This window comes from Lissotriton helveticus, chromosome 1_2, assembly GCF_964261635.1.
Source record: "Lissotriton helveticus chromosome 1_2, aLisHel1.1, whole genome shotgun sequence".
In the NCBI taxonomy this organism is placed as follows: Eukaryota; Metazoa; Chordata; class Amphibia; order Caudata; family Salamandridae; genus Lissotriton; species Lissotriton helveticus.
Window position 1 is genome coordinate 444297695 of NC_136058.1, and position 20992 is coordinate 444318686.

The 20992-nt window shown below is 48.5% G+C and overlaps 1 protein-coding gene across 1 annotated transcript in view; it reads left to right on the plus strand.

The window, feature by feature from the left end:
• The first annotated feature begins 2069 nt into the window (after window positions 1–2069).
• The window catches only part of LOC144805479 (uncharacterized), a 102595-nt gene continuing 83672 nt past the window's right edge, over window positions 2070–20992 (plus strand). The window contains 1 exon segment of the mRNA XM_078672027.1: window positions 2070–2342. The gene's annotated coding sequence lies outside the window, so the exon portion shown is untranslated.

Here is a 20992-nt window from a genome sequence, read left to right on the forward strand (position 1 = left end):
CTGTTGTGCTTCCCTGTGGCCTAATGATTCAAGACTCTGTCTTGGTCATTGGGTTAAAACATGATGCTGAATGTTTTGCAATTCGTGCCGCATGGTTCACTCTTCTGTCATGGAGAGGTGTGGCGCCGCGGCCAGGGCAACTGACGTTGGAATCTGGGGATCACGGTTCGATCCCCAGCGCCGGTGGCAGATTAGCCCAGCACCATGTGACTCTGGACAATAGCTTGCTTAATCTTCCCGACGGCCCCCAGCGCCTAGAGACCCTTACGGGTGATTGTGCGCTTTACAAATGTGGATTATTATTATTATTATTATTATTTATTATCTGTCATAGCATCCATATATATAACTCCACCCATAACCTTGCACCTACAGCAAGACGGGGCCCTTGCGGGGGTTGCAAGCTGCAGGACTTAAAACGTATCCTAATACCTCACTGTAGGGCAACCCCTTGGTCCAACCTTACACAAAGCCCAACCCACATGAACAATTTCATATGCGTGCCAAACGGGAGTACTGTTTACCTGAGCTAGGTCTGCTGACAATGGGTGCATCTATTTCATTTGAGCTTGCCAGCCTACCAATGCAAAACATTACCCATGCCCCCATATGCACTGTCCTCACCAAGGCTGAAATATGCCAGGGTGGAGTGTAAATAAACCTTGAGGAAGGCTAGAAAAACGTCTGCCCTTTTGTTAGCCCAGAAAACTAGATATCCTGGTCTTTGTGAGGCATTACAAGTACAGAACTGTTATGCACAGTAAGGCGAATACCAACTGTGCTACAATCTGCCTAGAGTTTATAAAGGTATCAGGATTAGAACCCCAAGGCGGCACGAATGTTGCTGCTGGCCAAATTTTGTAGCTTTGCCTATGGGTCAAAAATGTAATCCACCCTGGGTATATTCTTGCTCAGCAGGTGGAGGGTATTCAAGAACTGGTGGATATAAACAACTCTACTAGTTAAACTTAGTAACGGTTAAAACTCCCCTCAATGCTCTTCCAGAGAGGATACATACACATGGCATGCTAGTATCTTATGCTTGAATTATTTGCAAGTTGTAAATATGTAACCAACCACGGGTATATGTGTTAAAATATTGTGCTGACTATCATTCATAAGTTTATTAGAGCTTTTGAGCTTGTCGCTTAGATGTTGAAGTCTATGTAACATACCTAGTCCTTTCTGAAAAGCGCACTGACACCTTCGGGTAAAGTACTTTGCGCCCTATAAAATCGCATGAAATAACCAATGTGTAAATGTCACCCCCTTGACAAACCCTGCAGTAAGTGATGACCATAGTCAGTGGTTGCGCCACGGCCAAGCAGACGAAAAGGGCAGGAAAGAGGCCACCACAGGAGCCCGCACTCGCATCTAACTGCATGACTGCCAGGACACAACATGCCACCACGAAGGCGGCATCTCAGCCCCTACATGCAGCCCGCTTTAAAACATGTCACTGCTGCGGGGGGGGGGGGGGTGTTCAATGTGCATCCAGAGTCCTCAAACGGACCCCGGCGCAGAGACTGGAGAGGACCGAGAGCAGCGCAGACAGCGGCGGATGAGGGTCCGCAGAGCCCGCGCCTGACATGGAGGCAGTGCAGGGAGCGGCAGGGGGTGGGGGCAACGCCCGTGAGGGGGGAGAGGGGTGGCTTCTGGGATGCAGTCAGTGGGGGCCGCAGAGACCAAGGGGGGGGGGGGGGCTGACCGGAGCTCAGCGTGTCAGGCGGTGATCCTCGGCAGACAGGAGTGTCTCCCCCCACTGCAGGCCGGGGGGGCAGGCTCGGAGCGGCCGCTCTGGAGTTTGAATCTCGGCGCCGCAGCCTCCTGTGACCCTGGGCGGTCGATGTGTCTCTCAGGGAGGGAGGGGGGCAGAAGACCCTTCAGTGCGGGGGGGAGGGGCGCAGCGAGAGGGAGGGGCGGGGGGGGGCAGCCCGGCCATGGGAAGGAAGCAGTGAGCGCGTGACCCGCGCGCTGACCCTCACAGCTGCCTGCCTGGACATCGCGTCACGACCCAGGGACCTATAAAACAGCAGAACAACCCGCACGTCACGAGAACGCGGAAGAGAAGAACCGGAGCACCGAAGGCCAGCGGTGAACCGCTGACCCCAGAGACGAGGGGTGCACGAGGCCGACGCCGCCAGCTGACCCCAGAGACGAGGGGTGCACGAGGCCGACGTCACCAACTGACCCCAGAGAGGAGAGGTGCACGAGGCCGACGTCACCAGCTGAACCCAGAGAGGAGAGGTGCACGAGGCCGACGTCACCAACTGACCCCAGAGAGGAGAGGTGCACGAGGCCGACGTCACCAACCGACCCCAGGCACGCGACTGACGCCGTACGTGGGGTGGCAGACTCCATCAACCTTTGGGGGGGGGGGGGGGGGGGGCGTTCATGGCGGCCGAGCCAGACTCTTCCAATCCAGCCCTCCACCCAGGGTTGAGAGAGTCCTGGGTCAGTGACACCCTCCCCCCCCCCCCCCCCCCCCCGCAGAGACCGCCGTATGTTTAAAATGGACACTAATCTTGCAGTGAGCTCAGAGCTCAATGTTCAGTCAGAGCTGCGCAGTCGCCCCTCTGGGCCCGGCCTGTCTGAAGCTTCAGGGTCCCCGGTGCTCCCTGAACCCCTCCTCTGTCGGGGGGCTCCCAGTGACTCTCTGTGACCTCCTCCAGGGATCCAGCTTGGCTCTGTCCCTCCCTCCCTTCCTCTGTCGTGTTTAAGGTCTCACAAAACTGACCAAATATATGCGCCTTTTACACGTCCAAGACTGTAACTCCGCCCGGATCCCTCTACTTTCCCCTTTTGTATTCCTTCTCCCTTTTGATCCTCGACTCTCATGCCAAGTGGGAGTTCACTTTTTTTTCCCCCTAAAAGTGAAAATTTAGTGGGACGGTTGGAGCTTTTTAAAATGTGGTTTTATTGCTAAAAGACACAACAATATTGTTGTGATATCAATTTGTCTTTTCTGTTCATATTGCAACCTTTTTTTATACAGTGTCTGAGTATCTCATATAAAAATAAATGTATTGGCATTTGAAACAATGCCACGTTAGGCAGTGCAATATGAACAACCATACAAACATTTGTGACTGAGTTTTACCCCAACAGTGTTTAAACAAAACCAGTATCTTACTTATCAGCATTTGCAGTGACCAATTAAGCATAACCTGCGGCAGCACATCATTTGATTATATTAGTAGTGACCCTAATCAAACTGTGTGTCAGTGGAAGCCAGGTTTAGCAGGGATTGACGTGGAGGTTCCCATATATGCATGGGTCTTGACGCAGCCGGTAGCTCCTCTACATATAATACAAGATTTTCATTACAATAAACCATATCCTTCACCCAACGCTTAGTCATAGGAGCCAACGCACTTTCCTAGTGCAGCGCGACTTGGTGCTTGGCCAATAACAGCACAGCGCACATACATTTTCCAATCGCACCCTTTAAGTGAGGTACATGGCATAGCAAACATACTGACGGAACACACTGCAATACAATCCCAGTCATTTCCAATACCCCTTCCCAGAACAACAGAACAACAGCACTCTTCTGCATCCACACGCCAAATGTAAGAAGTCAGCTTCCGGCTGTCCGCATCTTTTACAGTTACTAGTTTCTCTAAGGCCTCATCTCTGTAGTTTAACAGGCGTGTGGTAGACTTGGTGAATGTATTTGCAATGTATGATGCACAAGTTACCCTTAGGTGTGATGGCACCGGTCAGCTTGTAAATATGGTTTATATATTTGAAATGGGTGTGCTGCCAGTCCCCCCCCCCACTTGCACCAGTGCCACAGGGCTGTTGTACAAAAGTACTATCCAACCCAGGAACAGTGGCAGGAATCCCATGCGGCGCCGTACATGGAACATGTCACTCCACTCAATGGAGTCAAATGTTTTTGCCGCGTCAGGAGGACCTCGGCGGCTGGCAGTTCAGGGTTCATTACATGGAACTTGGCAAAGATAGTTCTCAAATTATTAGACTTGGAGCGCTCCCGGATAAATCCCGATTGGTCCGGGCATGAGGGGCTGAAGCTTGGTAGCTAATATTTTCTCCAGTATATTAGCGTCCAAGTTTATCAGAGCCAACGGCCTATATGATTCGCACCTGTCCGGGGCCTTTTTTTTTTTTTAACAGCGTAATTATCAGGACCTCGCGGAGGGACGGTGGAAGTACACCAGTTTCATGTGCCTCTGCATACATTTCAAGCAGATAAGGCGCAAGCAGATCAATGTGTTCTTGATAGATTCCAGTTGTAAGCCCGTCTGGCCCCGGCGCCTTTTGGTTGGGAACGTGCATACCACCGCCTTTATATCCGCTTCATCTATGGGTTGGCAAAGATTGACGGTGGCCACCCGACAGCCACGCACAGGCAATGCCGGATAGATAGGCGTCCGCGTCCGTCGCACTCCCCCGTGCTGTGTGTAAATCAGAGTAAAATCTGCGGAATTGTTCCACTATCGCCTCGGGCCGTAATGCTCCGTGCCCTGCTTGTCTGTGAGCTTAGTTATGTGGTGATAGTCCTCACAAATTCTTATTATAGTGACCAAATTTCTGCCTGGGCGCCCTCCCTCCCCATAGGCTCGCGCCACATGTCTGCGTGCAATGTAGCGGATCTCCGATTCTGCCAGTGAGTCGTATTTCCTTTTTTGTTCATGTATACGGGCTAGGATTTCAGGACAGGGATTGTCTGTGTATTACCGTTCTCAACCTGTTAGTTAGTGCTCGGCCTGTGTTAGTTGGCCTCGAACATCTTTAAGAATATCCGCTGTGGTGCTGATTCAAACCCCTCTAATAGTCACTTTGAAAGCTTCCCACAGTGTGGATGCACTGTCCACCGTACCCGTGTCTACAGCAAAACATTGTTTGATGGCTTCCCTGACATTATTATTATACAGCTTATCCAAAAGAGCATGCGCACGGAAGCGCCATATGTATGGGCAATGTACATTAGTTGCATGTTTAAAGGCGAGCAGCACCGGATTATGATCCGACAATGTGCGTGGGTGGATCGTGACATCCGTAACCCAGTCATTGGCCCTCTCACTGAGTAGCCAGTAGTCCAATCAGGACCAGCTATTGTGTGCAGGTGTAGAATGCATACCCTCCTTAGCTGTACTGTTAAATAGGATTTTAGGACCCTAGTGTAATTTTCCCGATTATGCCCTTATAAAGGTATAAATCACCTTGCCCTAATATCGCCATAGAAATCATAACCATATTTAAACATAGCCCATACAATCCAAATACAGACATGGATACTTCCACTAGTTCCTAAAAGCCACAACGATTTCTTGGAAAGACTCGCCTTCAGCAGTCAGGAACTTCCCCTTGCTTGAATATTGATCTATCTAAGAACTCATGGAGTTTTCAAAGAACTGCCATTCTTTGATGACGTTATTATGTCCAACCTTACGTCAAACTCGGCACTTTCAAGGTATAAATATACCCACACTTGCCGAGGCAAACACACGGTGGTGCGGAGCAGTTCGACTATCTACTTGCCCGACACAGCTTGCTACAGCAAGTGCTGAAGGAAGCCGACCCTCCAGCTGACGCACTGAGAGAGACGCTGTCTTTTCTCTTGCAGAGAAATCCAGCTCCAGTGTTTCCAAGCTCCCCTTGCGGGGTGTTGGGAAATCGAGTCCCGAGACAGAGAGATACCAGACCTCCGTCCTTCTAAAACCAAGGTACGGAGCTGATTAGACCCTAAGAGAAATCTTGGATAGATTCTTGGCAAAAGATACTAAAACCCATGCTACACAATACTTACTTCTTCCCTAGTACTAGACTTAGGTTGGGTACATCGGGGTAGGCGTCCTCAGTGGACATACTCCGATGCATCTTCTGCAGGAGGGCGATCTGTACGCTGTGGTGGTCTAAGTAGACGAACAAATGTCTGATTTTTTGGGGAGTATTAAGCCCTCTGACATGCCATGTCACAATTATATTTCTCACCCATAGTCATCACAAGGCGTTAAGTGAAATTGTGTCGGTGTCCTGCTGCCAAGGTCAAAGAATGCGATCAATGTGAGTTCAAGCGTCTCTGGTAATTCAATCACATTAATAAACCCAGCTTTTGAACCTTGCCATTCGCCTCCCCCACCCACTTCAGCAGCCCCAAATTGCTAAAGCCATCCCACAAACAAACTCTAGAACCCCCCCTTCCTACTCTTCAAACAAACCCCATTAGAAACCAAAAGATAATGTGGTGCACCCATGGAGGCGTGAGCCACCCGCCGGAAACCCCTGTGACATAGTCACATGGGGGGTCGCTTAATCATCTAAGTTCAACCTCGCAGCCCTCTGACCTCTATGAAGAAACCACTTATCAAAAATGCAGACCACAGCACCAAGAAAAGCTCTACATCATGCGCATGTACATTTATTTATTTATTGGGCTTATAAAGCGCGACAGCTACCCGAAAGGGTTTCCCGGGCTGAGAAATAGCAACAAGCAGTAGGTACGGAAAGAAACGCAGTTATTGATTAAAAAGCCAGGTTACATTTCAGGAACCATACGTCATGACGTGTGTTCGTGACGTTTACTTATCAGTGTCCATGCAGCTCGTCATCGGCTGAAGACAAGCTGCAATGTCCCAGTACTGTCCAAGGGTCGAGGGGGGTTTGTCAATCATTCAACATCTGAAGTGTGTCCTTGCTCCTACTACGTGCCCCTCGTTGATTTTCTACGCTGTACTGGAGCGCCCTTCAGCTGCAAAAATGTAAGGATGTCCTTAGGGTCATTTTAGATCTTGTTTTTTTTTCCCCATCAGTGATCCGAAGCCGTGCTGGGTAGAGCATCGCGTATTGAATATTCTGGGCCCTCTGTGATTTCTTGACTGCTAAAAACATTTTCTGCGCCTCTTGGACTTTTTGCATGAAATCCGGGTATATGGAAATGTTCATCCATCATGTGTTAAGGTTTCCAGCTCCCTGGCTTTTCGAAGCGCTGCATCCCGATCTCTATAGTTCAAAAGTTTTGCAATGATCGGACGCGGTCTGGCCCCCGGCAGAGACGGCGGGGCAAGTGATCTGTGTGCTCTTTCAATGATGAAGACATCCGAGAACGTGTCTTTGCCAAAAAGGGTCACTAGTAAATTTTCAAAGTAGCGCTCCATGTTTCCAGTGTTTGTTGTTTCCGCTTCACCCATGACGCGTAAGTTGTTATGGCGGGATCTCACCTCTAAATCTTCTGATTTCGCCATGATAGCAGCCAGTGCTTTCTCGGCCTTTTCTTGTTTTGTTTCCATTTGGCGTTGTGCGTCTTCTGAATCCGATATCCGTCTTTCCGCCATATCTATCCTCTCCGCGAGCCGTTTCGACATACGATCCACTCTATAGGTCATGGTATCGATCTTCCCATCTATATTAGTCAGCGTGGCTTGGATCTTCGTGAACATTGACTAAAAAGCCACTGACACAGCAGGGTACGCGTCCCCCATAGGCGCCTGAGTGGAGGATTGTTCTGCTGTGCCTGAATCTGTTGTTTTTTTGGCTTGATCAAAATGTATTTTTGGCTGAGATTTATCCGGTTTCCCCATTGTGCACCTGTCGGAGGCCGTGTTGGTGTGTCGCGTCTCGTGGGACCAAGGTACTATCACCGTGTGAGTGGCGTGGGTAGTACCAGACGCAACGAACTCCGCACCACCGCTCCTGCAACTTCTCCTCTGCAGCTGTGAAGAACAATAGGCCCCCAGTCAGCCCGTGTGTAGTGGGCCAGGCTCTGTGGTGCTCGGCCGCCCTAGATCAAACTTGGCGCTATCCATGTTCAATGAGTGGAGGCACACCAAGAATTCAGAGCAGTGGTATGCCTGCGTCAGGAGGTGCATGATGGTCCCCAGACAACACACTCAGACAATTCCACCCTCCCGAGCAGTGATGGTGGACCTCCGTAATGTACAGCTTCAGATGCAGGTGGGGAGCCAGGTGGGAATTTCTCTGTAGCTCGATGTAGAGTCAAGTGGGGATTCCTCTGTAGCCCGGTGCAGAACCTCCCTCTGTGCGCATCTCAGTTGTTATCGCTGCTAGAGCACGGTCTTTGAGAGTGCTTAAATCTCGCAGCCCATTCCCGGGCACGGCTGTCTCCTCCCCTGTGTGGAACCTCAGTCAGGGGGGATTCACTGATTAAAAACTGACTGCACTCACCCTTCAGCGCTCAAAGGATTCTCAGGCGTGTGCGAGCTCCCAATGCGGCATGGGACGTCGGCGCATCTGTTACTTGGGGCGGTCTGACCACCGCAGCAGGGCTATCGCGTGTTCTCCCGAGTCCCTGCCCGCACACACGCCGCGCAGCTGCAACCTTCCCATATGTCACTGATGCGTGTACGTACGACCCACTCCAGTGCAGCAGCAGCAGCAGCAGCTGGTTTGTTCAGATCTGCAGCACGTGCTCCCGCTAATGCCATCTCCTCTGCCCTGAGGACTCGTTGCAGCTGCCTAGATATTTAGGATAGTGATATCCCGTCTGTCAAGTATCACCCTGAGTAGGACATATCGGCTATTCACGTCGGCTTTCATGTACTGCAGATAAACGGCGTCCCAAAAGCCACCCATATCAATACACCCCTGGCATTAGTAAAATAGGATGAGTGAAATATCTGGCCACTTCATTTTTTTTTTTTTTTTTTTTGTCAACCTATTGGCTCCCACGTCATCCAGGTGGGTTTCTTGCAAGCAGGACACTCAGACGTGGTGTCGCTTAAGAAACGTGAGTACTCTGTTACCTTTTGTACCCAATCCACTTACATCTTAACTAAGGAACTTAACCTCCATTGTCATAGCGATATCTATCTTGGTGGTGTTCCAGTCACCAGCTGTGCACTCCATCCACATTCCACATGTGCTGCATATAACAACTACTAAAAAACAAACCAAACTGTGCCATGCTCCCTCCACCCCCCAAGGACCAGTAACGTGCAACAGCGCTATCGTCAATGCCCTCCCCATGCTTGTTCCAGGATGTGCGCTGCTTCCCTCGCAGCCCAACAGGGGCCACTGAACTTCCCAAATTAACCAGCCTCACGACCTAGCCCGCCCATCACTATACCTACAAAATGCCCATCAAGGGAAGTGTAGTCCAGCGGGGGTCCCCAATAAGGTTGCAGTACTCTCAGTGTTACATTTGGATTGTCGTTTCCCCTCTTGCCACTCCAGGCACCTCCGTCCCCCCCTCCCTCCCCCCCAACCAGGCTGTTCACACTCATTCTGCCCCTCCCCCCACCACCCCAGTAGTAAATGAGTGGCCCACATGCACTTCATTCTTTAATTATTATAAATGTCAGAGCAGCCAACAGCGCCCGTGTGAATGTCCCCTTTTTCATGTAGCTTCTGTCGCCGGAGCTGCTTCCAGGATGGTTTCAAGGACTATGTACGTCGCCGGGTTCATTGTTTCCGGGGTATCCTCTGTGTCATGCCCAGATTCAGTGTTCGGTGAGGAGGAGCCACCCAGCTTGATGGTTTTCAGATTCATGGTGCCGTTCATCTGGTTGATCCCCGTCCGCGGACTGTCCCGGGTGCCTTTTTTTTCGGATTCTTCCATCAGACCAAGTGCCCCACCCCGTCCTTTGTTACACTGTTCTTCGGGGGGGGGGGGGGGGGGCGCGGCGCGCATCTCAAAGAAATAGGCCCTGCCTTGTGCAATTACCTTCAGTTTGGCTGGATATAGCAGCATGTACTGCAGTTGCATATCACGGAGCTTCCGTTTTACTGCCAGAAAGGTTTTCCGCTGCTTCTGGACCTACTTGGTATACTCCGGTAATGTGACTATTTTACTGTTTTCATAGCAGAGATTCTAAGTCTCTCTTGCAGCCCAGAGGATACAGTCACTATCTGATTAGATCAATATTTTGGTGATTATTGCCTGGGGGGGATACTGGGGGAGGGGGGGGGGTGAAGGCACCAAGGCTCTGTGTTCCCTGTCCGCTGCAAAGAGTTTGGATAAGCCCCACGGACGCAACTGGGTGTGTATCCATCGCTCCAGGAATTGATTTTTCCTGTCCTCCTCAATTTGTTCAGGGAACCCTAGGACTCTTATGTTCCTGTGCCTTGCGCGCCTCTCCGCAACTTTGGCCTGGCACTCAAGGGCCCTTGTGACTGGACGTCTGGGCCACGTGCTGCTTGAATGGTGCCACCTCTCCTTTTAAGTCCACTATATCTCCTCCGCCGTGGATACTTTACCTGCTACTTTAGGTAAATCGGCTCTCAATATGTTCACATCAATAGACACAGTCTCAATTTGACTTTCCAGGAGCTTCCTGGATAGCCGCCATGATGGTTTGCAAGTTGCGCCATCTTCCCCCTCATTACCAGTGCCGGTTTGTCTTGTTATTCTTTGCGGGGGTGTCAAGGGGTAGTATACTGTGTGATTGTGTTGGCCCTAACAAAGCAGCCCATATTGTCCTTGTCCATCGTGTGCACACCAGGTGCCCCCGTGCGCTAGAACCGGGTTGCGTCAACCACCTCAGTTCATCAGCCACCAAAGGCTTCTGCGTCTTCGTCAATCTGGGCACTGTAGTCACTATATTATCCTCTCTGGAGTGTGGTGGGGGAGGAGAAAGTAACAAGAAGAGGAGGCAGCTCTGTCTGACAACCCCCTACCCCCCGACTGACCTAAATGGCCTGCAGCAGTAGGACCAGGCCATGTGTAGCTCAGCAGCAAACCCTTTGTGTCAAATGTGTTGTAAATTGCCTGTGATATTGTGCAGCATCCCATGTGCCGCATAGCACCCTCAAAGAGAAGTTCGGTCTCTAGCACCCCATTAGATTTCCTCCTTGGCCTTGCTAGGCAGCAATCAAGGCCCCACCTCTCCGCCCACAGTCCAGGGGGCCACAGGGGTCCAACCACAACTGTTCCTTGACTCCAGCAGGGGCAAGAATATGCAACTGCACAATCTGCAGCCCCTGCTGTTAAGGGAAATCGTCCTCGAGTTACACTGAGAGCGACGTTTGGGACGAGACCATCTGACTTCCAAGCTCAAAATTTGGGGACAAAATAGGATCCCTCAGATGCATGGACTGCCTTATTGACATCGCTCAAGATACTGAATCCCTTTGTGGGTTGGATAGATCACCACAAAAGAAAGGTCTTTACCAAAAAGGACATAGCTTTGAGAAAGTCGCGGGACGATTTTCCTTTGTAAGCAATGAAATAAGTGTTGGCTGTCTGAAGCAAGACCAAAAGAATAAAAAAAAAAAACAATTGAAATAACTTGTGTATAATTTGTGCTTACATCGTGCACTTAACAAATTGTTGATACACCTATGATGGTGTGCTGAGGATTTCTTTGACTATTTCACCTACAACTTGAACACCGAAAGACGTAATCTAAGATTTGCAGAAAGAGCCTGGAGATCCTCTCCATCCTTAGAACTTCTAAAATGCTTAAGATCAACGAGGAACACATACAACAGAAGAATAAGGCAAGTGAAAGCTAATTTCTTAGTGCACAGCTTGACCAAGCCAGAAATAGTCAAGCAACAGTCACACCAGAACCAGCACCCTCCCAAACTGTGAAGAACTGGCTGCCTTTTTCATGGAAAAAACCACAAAGATAGAGAATGAGCTACAACTAGTGAATGAACTACTACCGGCTTAATCACTCAGTTTTTCACTCACCACCTAGTATACTGATGGTAGTGATCCATCCAGGTACCCTTCCAAAAACAAGGCCCCTTGCCACAAATTCTCCTCAATCAACGAAAGTGACATTTACAAAATCCTTTCATCATATAACCCATCTAGTCACTTCACTGACCCTCTACCTCCATCTATGTTCAAAAGAGATCACAGCCTTCATTCTCCCCTATGGTCTAAGATCGTAAATGCCTCGCTACATCAAGGCACTATACCTGATTGCCTAAAAGCAGGACACCCCCACTTTAAAAAAACAACGCAGACTGCTCTGATCCTAATAACTTTCAGCCAATCTCCAACATCCCTACTCTTGCAAAGCTCTTAGAAAAATGTGTCTAGATTCAACTCTGCAACCACATAGACAACTTTTAACTCCTTGACAAACACCATTCAGTTTTCCGTAAAGGTCACAGCACTGAATCTGCACTTACTCATTTTGTGGAAGACATATTAACACTGGATCTAAATGAAACATCCCTCATGATACTGCTCGACTTTATAGCCGCCTTTGACACAGTTAATCACGATAGACTATTGGAACAAAGGATGGGCTTATTAGGGGTCGTATTGTAATGGTTTTCCCCATTCCTCTAAAACAGATCTCAGGTAGTCAGAATGAATTTATCTCTGTCTAAGCCCCATGCGATCACTCTTGGCTTTCCCCAGGGATCTGCTCTCTCACCCATTCTCTTCAATCTTTTCCTGGAACTACTGGCAAACTACTTTAAAATCTGCTACCATCACCTATAATATCTACACTGATGACACTCAGCTGAATCTCAAAATCAGCTTCCCAGAGGACATTACATTCCTCAATTCCACCTTGCAAAATACACATCTCTGGCTCACAGAAAACCAACTCACTATTGCCAAAACGGAATTCTTTCTCATCTCACCGCCGAATAACATCCCCAAGATCGATCTTTGGTTGAAACCTCTTGCAGCCCTCACTTGCTCTCCTCACATCATACTTTCTAAGCTCTTGTTTTGCCCAGACTGGATTATGGTAGTGCCACTCTATGTGGCTTACCTCGATACAAATTGGACTCTCCAAGAGTCTCCCTCAACACGGCAGCCAGACTTGTCTCCGGAACACAAAGAAATACACACATCTCCCCAGCCCTAAAATCCCTGAACTGGCGACTGTACGAAGCAAGATCTCAACAAATAATTGCATGCATGACTCCTAAAGTGTCACACATCAATACCTCCCGATATCAGGCCCAAAAGCTAAACCATGAGGGGACTGCAGACTATTGTGAAGCGCGCACACCCTGCTTCTGAAACCCAAATGAAACCATAAAAAGAAAATTGGCGCCAGCGTGTTTTCCTTTTTCGCACCTAAGATATGGAATTCTCTACCGCCGGACGTTTGTCTAATCTCTTCTACCACCTCCTTCAAAAAAGAAGCATAATCTTTTCTGCTGACTAGGTTTTTACCCTAAGACAATATATTCATGCTTACTAAAATGTAACCATACTAACTACTCTTTATGATGCTTGACCATCTTATTGCTAACTATTATTGAGATCGAGCTTTTTACTCTATTTATTTTCATTGCTGTGTTTGTCATTCACTCATGTCTGTTTTACCAGTCCAACAGATACCCTACCTCTCGTCATGTAAAGCTTTCTGATACTCACTACGGCAGAGGTCTTCAAACTTTTGGATGCCGAGACCCCCCTGTCAACATTTTGAGGATTAAGGACCCCCTCCTGACAAAAAATTTTAAACCTGTAGGCAGGGCTACTAGAATTATGAGGCAGTGAGGACCAAATTATGCGACAGGCTTGACTAAATTGTGTGGGAAGAAAATGTAAGTGATGTTATGCCACGTATTTTGGGATAGCATTGCTTCATTATGTTGAAATTCTTTACACACAGTAACACTGAGGAAAGATTTCACCCCATCAGTACCAGTTTATAACCAAAATACAGCAATTAACATCGTAAAGATTTCAAGTCAACCTTTGAGAAGGGCTTTCCACTCTGCAGGAATACGTGCTGCCACATTAGAAGCTCACCTGGCCCTGGCCAGGAGAAGCAGGGGTCCCTTAAAAACCCGGCGGTTTTGTGCAGAGTTAAGCAGTTTACCCATGTAGCTTTCCTCTCTACCCCTCCCTTCCATCCCTCTCTCCTCTCCTAACCCTGGATCCTCTCTCACTATGCAGGCCATTTTCTTTCACCCCTTTTTACAACTTCTGAACTCTCCCCATTCAACCTCTCACTTCACCTTTAATCACCTCTTGCCATTCTGTCTTTTCACTGTCCTCATCTCTAACAGTCTCTCGCATTTATTTCATGGCCTCTCTGTTCCTGTCACCTCCTGTGCCCCTCAGCACTTCTCATTCACCTCGTCTCTCCATTAAAATATTTGTTTATTTGTATCTTAGACCTCTCCAGTCCCCCCATTCAACTTTCACATCTCCCCTTTGTTGCAACAGAAGCCCTCACCTTTGGCTCACACTCAATTCTTGCGTGTCCACACTTCTATTTGGCAATTCACATTTCTCCTCATCCCTGACCTCTTCAATCGAATTCTCTCACTCCCTTGCTGTCCTCTCTCATCTCTCCTCACCAAGCATACGGGTCGGACCCGTATGCTCCTCTCGGCCTGTGCCACTCTGCTTATTGTTCCATATTCAAGAAGGCATGAGTTGTCTGTCTCTCTGTTTTGGTGCAGGCTGCGCAGTTATGGAACTTGCACCCTCCTTTGCTTTGCTCCACCAAGAATCTATTGTCCTTTAGCAAGATCTAAAAACCTTTCTCTATGCTCTGTGGGTTACCCCATTTGGCTGGTTCTCCTTCTGTGTGTTTCTCATTTGCCTACAGGCAGCAGATGGTTATTAGCTCCAGGACATCTTTTGGTAACAGTAGCGCACTACAAATGTAAATAATAATAATAATAGCCAGAAGCAGGGAAGTCACTAGACCAGAAATTTGGAGGGGACTAACACTCCCAGCCAGGGCTGGTCCTAACACTGGTCTCACACGGTGCAACAGTCTTTTTTGGTGCCCCACCCCAGTTTCCTCCTTCTCCATGAATTGCTTCACTGCCACTAAAGAACAATGCACCTCATCTCTCTATAGCACCTTTCTGACAAACATTTCATATTTTTATAGCTCTACTCATAGTTTACTCGCACTCAGTTCTGTGATCTGCATGGTACACGTTCTTTGTAGCAGGCACATTAACCCTCTGCACACTGTGTGGGTGAAAGGGGAGTGAAGTGTCACATGAGTGCAGGATGAGTAGTGTGCCTGTGTGACTGCAGAGTGAGGTATAGGGTGAACAGCGCAAGTGCATTGTGAGTGCAGAGTAATCACTGTGAGTGCATGGTGATTACTGTGAGTGCAGGGTGAGCGGGTGAATGGTGTGAGTGCATGGTGATCGCTGTGAGTGCGTGGTGATCGCTGTGAGTGCATGGTGATTGGTGTGAGTGCATTGTGATTGGTGTGAGTGCAGGGTGAGTGGTGTGAGTACATGGTGATCAGTGTGAGTGCATTGTGACTACTGTGAGTGCAGGGTGAGTGGTGTGAGTGCATGGTGATCAGTGTGAGTGCATTGTAATCGCTGTGAGTGCAGGGTGACCAGGTGAATGGTGTGAGTGCATGGTGATCAGTGTTAGTGCATTGTGATCGCTTTGAGTGCAGGGTGAGAGTGATAATGTGTGAGTGCATGGTGATCAGTGTGAGTGCATGGTGATCAGTGTGAGTGCATGGTGATTACTGTGAGTGCAGGGTGAGCGGGTGAATGGTGTGAGTGCATGGTGATCGCTGTGAGTGCATGGTGATCGCTGTGAGTGCATGGTGATCGCTGTGAGTGCATGGTGATCGCTGTGAGTGCATGGTGATCGCTGTGAGTGCGTGGTGATCGCTGTGAGTGCGTGGTGATCGCTGTGAGTGCGTGGTGATCGCTGTGAGTGCATGGTGATTGGTGTGAGTGCAGGGTGAGTGGTGTGAGTACATGGTGATCAGTGTGAGTGCATTGTGACTACTGTGAGTGCAGGGTGAGTGGTGTGAGTGCATGGTGATCAGTGTGAGTGCAGGGTGAGCAGGTGATCGGTGTGAGTGCATGGTGATCAGTGTGAGTGCATGGTGATCAGTGTGAGTGCATGGTGATCAGTGTGAGTGCATGGTGATCAGTGTGAGTGCATGGTGATCAGTGTGAGTGCATGGTGATTACTGTGAGTGCAGGGTGATTGGTGTGAGTGCATGGTGATCAGTGTGAGTGCAGGGTGAGCGTGAAAGTGAAGGGAGAGAATGAGGAGCGAGTTGTCTGAATGCAGGGTGCATTTCCAGACACTTGAAATAGCTCAGCATGTTATTGACGGCGGCGTAGGGTTTAAGATCTAAGTTAAACTATTGCTGCATTAATCGGGGATCGAGGGTGGAGGAAATAAATAATGTGCTGATCCTACAACAAACTTACAGTCCTATGGTTAGGGTTACCAGCAGATTATTTTGATGGCCCAGTCGGAACAAAAATAAGCAGTCACCTAAAGCTGTATTTTCAGCACTTATCTGTGCATACTTCGAACAGCAAATATAAATGGGTGACCAGGTGAATGGTGTGAGTGCATGGTGATCAGTGTTAGTGCATTGTGATCGCTTTGAGTGCAGGGTGAGAGTGATAATGTGTGAGTGCATGGTGATCAGTGTGAGTGCATGGTGATTACTGTGAGTGCAGGGTGAGCGGGTGAATGGTGTGAGTGCATGGTGATCGCTGTGAGTGCATGGTGATCGCTGTGAGTGCATGGTGATCGCTGTGAGTGCATGGTGATCGCTGTGAGTGCATGGTGATCGCTGTGAGTGCATGGTGATCGCTGTGAGTGCGTGGTGATCGCTGTGAGTGCATGGTGATTGGTGTGAGTGCATTGTGATTGGTGTGAGTGCAGGGTGAGTGGTGTGAGTACATGGTGATCAGTGTGAGTGCATTGTGACTACTGTGAGTGCAGGGTGAGTGGTGTGAGTGCATGGTGATCAGTGTGAGTGCATTGTAATCGCTGTGAGTGCAGGGTGAGCAGGTGATCGGTGTGAGTGCATGGTGATCAGTGTGAGTGCATGGTGATCAGTGTGAGTGCATGGTGATCAGTGTGAGTGCATGGTGATCAGTGTGAGTGCATGGTGATTACTGTGAGTGCAGGGTGATTGGTGTGAGTGCATGGTGATCAGTGTGAGTGCAGGGTGAGCGTGAAAGTGAAGGGAGAGAATGAGGAGCGAGTTGTCTGAATGCAGGGTGCATTTCCAGACACTTGAAATAGCTCAGCATGTTATTGACGGCGGCGTAGGGTTTAAGATCTAAGTTAAACTATTGCTGCATTAATCGGGGATCGAGGGTGGAGGAAATAAATAATGTGCTGATCCTACAACAAACTTACAGTCCTATGGTTAGGGTTACCAGCAGATTATTTTGATGGCCCAGTCGGAACAAAAATAAGCAGTCACCTAAAGCTGTATTTTCAGCACTTATCTGTGCATACTTCGAACAGCAAATATAAATAGAAAGCACTTTTAAGTGTGTTCTAGGGCTGCCTCAATGATCCATGACTGACAAAGAGAAAAAAGACAGAAAAGTCACATAACGAATACATACATACGTTTGTATTTAAAAGTCTATTTAGTGTCGAGGAGGTCTTTGCAGGCTCTTTAAACAAAACAGGCAGGCATTTTTCTTTTGGCAGCCCTACTTTATATTCCTTTTCATTAAATGCATTCTCACACAACAGTTGTAATTGTAAAATACAAATGTAAGGAACAGGCAGACCTTGACCGTGAGACTGATAATAGATTATCTTTCTTTTAGAGAGTTCCTTAAAACATTGTTAATTTGAACAGCTGTGATGAGGCCGCCGAATTTTAATTAGCTTTACGCCTGGACATCTTTTCACTGGGGGTAACATCGCGCTTTGTAACTAGATTTCATTACTTGATATAAACCGAAGTATCTCTGTATTGGACCAAACAAATCACATGAATTGTTAAATTGCCCACTGAAAAGGCCCTTGCACGACCTTCAGCCTAAACTACAGAGATCTCAAATGTGCCCGTTACGAACAGCCACCCAAAGAGTGAATGCACCCAGACACAAGGAGGTGAGTGGCAACTCAGTGCGGAATTAAGACAGATGTTGCTTGAAAAGTAACTACGGAAACGAATACTCGTGGGAAATATGCACAAGTGGCATGAAATTAAACAAATAGAATGTCCACAGTGATGCCAGTGCCAATCTGGAATTCCTTAAGGGTTCTTGAGCACATTGTGCCGACAGAAATCTTCCTTTCAGTGATAAAGTTTGACACGAATGTGAGTCCGCTATGGACATGTGTAATGCCACTTTAAATTTCTATTGGTGCTGAGCAGGAGCAAAGCCCACAACACTTGAGAGCTGCAAGAAATGTGCGTATGGTGCATATCAGATGTTTGCAAACAGAGAAAGGTGTTAGGATCATTAATAATAGTACTTGGCGCTGTGGGATCGGTTTGCCAAACATCCGGAGATATTACTGGGCGTCTCAGTTGGCTCCTATCAACCACGTAATTTATGGATCCCCGGCTGACCCGGGCTATGTGATGGACCGTGGTCAGGTGCCGGGGGGAGAGTACACCCGTGTCTTGTACGCGAAGCGTGGCCGGTTTTCATTGAAGGGGCCCACTTTGTGCTCCACGAGAGTGTGGCATGAGGCCAATAGTGCTCTTAGATGGGCTGGGCGTTTGACATTGTCTACGCCATTGTGGAGTTCTGAGAGGTTAGGGATGCCTTGGAAATCGAAAGGCTTCGATCGCTGGGACTTGATCGGAATATCGCAGATTCGTGACATGTGGGGCAAAGATAGGGTTCTGACATTCGAGGAGTTGCAGGCCAAGTATCGATTGAATGACGCCGAGCGGTTCCATTACCTCCAGATCCGCCACGCCTGGAATGCAGCTATTTCTGGCGACGAGGTGCTACCGGTGGCATCCCCTCTGGAGGATCGCATTCTTGATGGCCTTCTGCCCACCAAGGCGATCTCTCTTACATATTGCAAATTGATCAATCACTCAGAGGACCCCTTCGTGCGCCTACGCGACCAATGGGTCGCTGACGGCCTTGTTCTGGACGATGAGGACTGGAGGGAGGCGGTAGCATCCCCCAAGGAAGTGGCAGTCCCCATGAGGCTCCGTTTGGTTCAACTTAGAATTTTGCATCGATCTTACATCACAGGCCTGGGACTGCAGAGGATGGGATTGGCTGGGTCAGCTGATTGCCTGCGGGGGTGTGGGTTGCCGGGGTCGTTCATGCATATTTTGTGGGAGTGTGAGAGGGTCCGTGCTTTCTGGAAGTGAATACATTCCAAAATGAGTGAAGTGTGGGAGCTGAGGGTCGACTCGGAGGCGAGATGTCTGTTGAATGTGTGGGAGCCCACGGACCTGCCGAGCCATGGTAAGGTTTGGGTGGCTCTCGCTTGTGCAGTCGCCAAACGTAACATCGCACAGCTCTGGGGTGCAACACGGGTGCCCAGGGTTGGAAAATGGATGGAAGATGTTGACTGGTGTATGTTTCGTGAGAAGTCTGTGTATGTCTCCAGAGGGCGGCCCCACAAATGGGTCAGGATATGGGGAGCTTGGAATGCTTACCGAGGCAACATTTGTGAACCTCCGGAATTAGACCCAGTCAGTGTGGACTCGGAGGACTCTTAGGCCTGTTTCATTCTCCTTAAATCATATTGTAATGTATAGAAGTCTGTGTCGATATATTGCAACTGTGGTTACCCTATGCACTCCGGTCGTTGTTTAAGTGTGTATTTGTTTTCATTTAAATAAAAAGATGAAAAAAATAAAATTAAAAAATAGTACTTGGCGCTTATGTGATGTATACAATCAGATTGCAGTAAGATAGCCTGGTAGGTGAAGGCACCTGGCCTAGGGTCAAGACTGTGGCAGGATAGCTCCATTGATTTAGGCGATTGATGCTTAGAGCACGTGTCTATATTAGCAAGGGGTAAATCATGACAAAAAGAAATTGCTTGCTATAAGGCACAGTGAATAATTTGTAGTGCTTCTTTCAATCCCCCTTGTTTACAAGTATCACTGCAATCTTAAATTTCAATCAAGTGGGGCCGCCAGGATTGAAGCTGGCGACCAGGAAGGCCACTGCATGGCGTCTCTTTGTATCCAAATACCACGGTATTTCACAGCAGGAAGAGGTTGTGGTGCAGCGGAGAGAGCTGCCGACTCGGGAGCTGGGGATTTTCGGCGTTGGCGCAACATCCTGTGATTGTGGGCAAACCACTTAATGTACCGGTGCCCTTAGACAGCGACTGGCCACCCTCGCGGGTAATAAGCCTCGCTGTATAAATCTACAAACTTTAAATAGCCTTTGGAGGGCTACAAGGCCAACATGACACAAAAATGGTATCCAGATATTAACAAGTACTACAATGTAAAGAAAAAAGACAGTGGTAACACTTTCTAGGATTTAAATCGGTGACATATCAAGAATGCATGATGTGACAAAATATTTACAAAAGGCACAATATGTGATCCGGGTATATGATTTATTTTTGCTCGAGCACCTTCTTTGAAAATAATAAATATGTAACTTGAAATAAGGTTCTTTTTATCATGGATTTCCTCATGCGCAGCATTTAGTTAATGTCAGTTTTTCCTGTAGGCATCAACACGGATCGGGCGTAGATCGGCACAGGATTTATTTTTATCTGTTTAACCACTTGCGTGCGTCGGATGGCCGCCGGCCGTCCAACGTCACGGTGGGCGTGTGCGGAGGACGGCCGGGGGCCCTCCGAACCACTCCCACGCCATAAATCACCCCACCGCGGCAACATTTTCACCACGGTCAAGGGGTTAAATATTTGTTGACACGTTCTTAGTCTTACTGTGTGTTTTGCTTACAAACTGAATCCCCAAAATCATGCACATCTTGCAAATATTCTTTTGACAGAATTTACTGTACCATAATCTTTCATATGTTGCCATGCGTCAGAGACTGGGGAAGAGTGAGGGGCTGGGAGATAAAGTCTGATGTACAGAGTGTCAGAGACAGAGGAACTGGGAGATCACGTCTGAGGCTCAGTGTGTCAGAGACAGCTGTAACCAGTTTGCAAAGTCATGTTAAATATGCAAATGGTCTTTAAAGACATGTGAAAAACTTGGGTGTGCCGGAGATGACTCCAGACACTGCCCAGCCGAGCCCCCAGCAACTCGATTTGCTCTACAGCAGCTGGGCTGAGACACACGACGAGGGAGGAGGGGGGCTAAAGCCCTTGGGCCTGGGCAGAAGTATGACTGTGAAGGCGCGACCCCCTTTGTGTCGCTCCACGCCCCCCCTGGGGGTCGCGCACCACAGTTTGAAG